We start from the raw sequence: 3,219 nt of genomic DNA, 5'->3' as shown, positions 1-3,219 counted from the left end.
ATTATGTCACAACTTTGGTGCTCACTGCAGCATTGTAGGATTTTTCCCAATATCTCAATAATCCTAAAATCCAATGAATACCTACCATGCTGGCACCGGTCGCTATGCGCATTTATATGTCATAGCTACTCATTTTCCTCACGAGGCTGAGTGGGACCCGCAACAGCCAGTCACGGAGTCAATCATTTGCATGATACAAATTTCTTGACTCCGCCGGGAATCGAACCCGGGTCTCCCACGTGCAAGGCGAGCGCAGTGACCACTACGCCATGGGAGCTGACTTACTTTTTCGGAGTTTTGACCTCAGATTTGAATTTTTCACATCTTTTTACGTAGGAATCTAGGAATCGACTTTTTATTCATATTTTTTACCCGAATGCAATTGCTCCATTGACAAAATACTTCCACATGTAATTTGTAATATGTACACACTTCCACTTTTTGTAATATGTACACAAAATTATATCCATAAGGAGGTGTTCTATTAAACTGTTGGTATAATGGAACAACTTGTTCTAAGCTGACAGTCTAAAGAAAGCACTACTTATATATACTTATACATGTTTCCAGGACGAATCTTCCTATCGGACAGTCAGAAGAACACTCTATGCACGTTGGACACTAAAAATTTTCCAAGCACATTCTGTCGAAATATCAATGTGGACCAAAGCGCCGGCGCCAAACCAGACTATTTGGCAGTGGTAAGTAGAATAGAACAGAATTGTTTATCCTGCTGGGACAGGGCTGAAAAGTCCCTTTATCCCCGCAGTCTAAATAAGGTCTTAGAAATTTTACATTTAAAGACGCTCATAGAGGGGCTTAATTTCACTGTATAACTTCCAAGGTCTTTCAGGAACATGAAAAGATGTACTTAGTGGAATATGAAAAGATTGCTGTAAAAAAGAAAGTAATCAATAAATCTTATTTTATTATTATTATTCTCGATTGTGGGACGATAATACCTCCGTTGTTACAGTTCCCTCTACAGGCCGGGCGGTCCTATGAACCCTTGACGTTCGCGCACCCTGTGGCACGCTCGATCAAACATCGAAAAAAATCTATGTACAAATTGTGCCAACTAACGGGCGGTATTTATGTCTGAGACATTCTCTTCCATCCGAACCCTCTCTTTTCACAGGCCGAGCAGACCTGCAATTTGATCGCCAAAGCGTTGCACTTCCAGCAAGGCACCTGCATGCAATCCAAAAGCCGATTCCTGGGTTTCGTAACGGGAATCACCGAAGGTTGCGCGATCACCAATTCATCCGCTGACATCTCTACGATTGATCTGAACAAGGGCAGCAACTGGATATTCATCATGTTCACCATTGGATTCCTTATTTTTTGTAGGTACTGGGAAAAATCGGAAAATCCCGAAATTCCAAACCGTTCCCGAGATATTGACGTTTTTCAGTCCCCCCATAAGAAATACACAGGGAACAAGGTTTGAGGCCAGCAAAACTTTTCCTGAATGGGCTGAAGGATTTTGACGCCACTGCGTAGACGCGCAAAGGATGGAGGGAAAAGGAGTGATAGGTTGCGGCACATTCGTGCTCTCGCTTTTAGTTTTCAGTTTTCATTTCTTCGAGATAAGACTCAGGGACGATATTAGTTTTCAGGGGCGAAGCCAATCCAGCAAGGCACCTGCATGCAATCCAAAAGCCGATTCCTGGGTTTCGTAACGGGAATCACCGAAGGTTGCGCGATCACCAATTCATCGGCTGACATCTCTACGATTGATCTGAACAAGGGCAGCAACTGGATATTCATCATGTACGCGCCGCAGGGGACACTAGGAGACGATACGCAGATTGAGTGCGGGAATGGGCTGAAGGATTTTGACGCCACTGCGTAGACGCGCAAAGGATGGAGGGAAAAGGAGTGATAGGTTGCGGCACATTCGTTTTTTTAAGATTTCTGATTTTGAAACATAACTTTATTGACATGAATTGAATACATGGATGACGAGAAGAGAAGTAATGGGTTGCAGCACATTGGTTTTTATGATTTAGGTCTTGTTTTTGCTGTATGTACTAAAAATTATAACAATATTTAAGAGGTAATAAAAAAATAAACACCTATTTTGTTTCTTCCAATATTGAAAACAATAAAAATTGTGTATACATATACCTACATAAAATTTCTGATTTTGAAACATAACTTTATTGACATGAATTGAATACATGGATGACGAGAAGAGAAGTAATGGGTTGCAGCACATTGGTTTTCATGATTTAGGTCTTGTTTTTGCTGTATGTACTAAAAATTATAACAGTATTTAAGAGGTAATAAAAAAATAAACACCTACCTATTTTGTTTCTTCCAATATTGAAAACAATGAAAATTGTGTAGGTATACATATACATAGAACTGATTCCCAAAACTGTGAAATTTCTTAGAAGCCAGATTTTAACTTGGAAAAATCACCTTTGTCTATCTGTTATTATCATTTATCAAATAAAGAATTGGCCTGTGAAGTCCTTGTTTTTATTTATTTATTTATTAGAAAATTTATAGTTACAGAAATAATTTCTCAGAAAACAGTACCTAAGTTGACATTAGAAACAATACTTTTTCATTACTACTCGTAGTATAGCCTCGCTAACTTCGCTATACTCTAGTATAATAGAAGGTAGTATGAGAAGATGAGAGACTCTGGAGAGGCGTAAATCTGAGAATCTGAGTTGATAATGTGGCGTGAATCGTCAGATCATCCCTGGGATTAGGAACCGCCTACCTCTCCTCATAGCTGATCTGACGAGTTACGTGAAAAATATCAGAATAATAATATTGCTCCTGTAATAATATCGTCCCGAAATCAAAGAGAGAAGGAAGACAGGATAGGAGAAAGCCAGCCGTTCCGAGAACGAACATTATCCCATCAGGATTAAAATGCGCCCCGAGCGGGAATCGAACCCGCGGCCTAGCGCTTACAAGGCAGACGCACTACCAACTAAGCTAACTAGGCTGGCTGAATAAGAGTAAGAGGTATGGTGTGTGTATAGGAGTATGCTACTATGTTATTTTTAATACCGAATTCATTTCCAAAGTCTTGTTACAATATTTCCACATGCATTATGTATGAACCAGGAGGTAGGAGGGGTGGGGGGAGAAGGGGAGAAGGCTGGTATATTGGCAACAGTGTGGGTAGGAATGGGTAGGTACATTGATATTATGTTGTATCGAAGAATATTAAGAAAAAGGAGGGAGAGGAGGAGG

At 40.2% G+C, this 3,219-nt stretch overlaps 1 long non-coding RNA gene across 1 annotated transcript; it reads left to right on the top strand.

The window, feature by feature from the left end:
- The first annotated feature begins 1,475 nt into the window (after nt 1-1,475).
- On the top strand, nt 1,476-2,105 carry LOC113470759. Its single transcript, XR_003393700.1, has 2 exons — nt 1,476-1,536; nt 1,889-2,105. It is a non-coding gene; the product is annotated as an uncharacterized LOC113470759 (long non-coding RNA).
- The last annotated feature ends 1,114 nt before the right edge of the window (nt 2,106-3,219 follow it).

The sequence above is a fragment of the Diaphorina citri genome, unplaced genomic scaffold (genome assembly GCF_000475195.1).
Source record: "Diaphorina citri unplaced genomic scaffold, Diaci psyllid genome assembly version 1.1 scaffold1809, whole genome shotgun sequence".
Classification (NCBI taxonomy): Eukaryota; Metazoa; Arthropoda; class Insecta; order Hemiptera; family Psyllidae; genus Diaphorina; species Diaphorina citri.
Note: the sequence above shows the minus strand (reverse complement) of the source record. Positions and strands in the feature narration are given on the sequence as shown.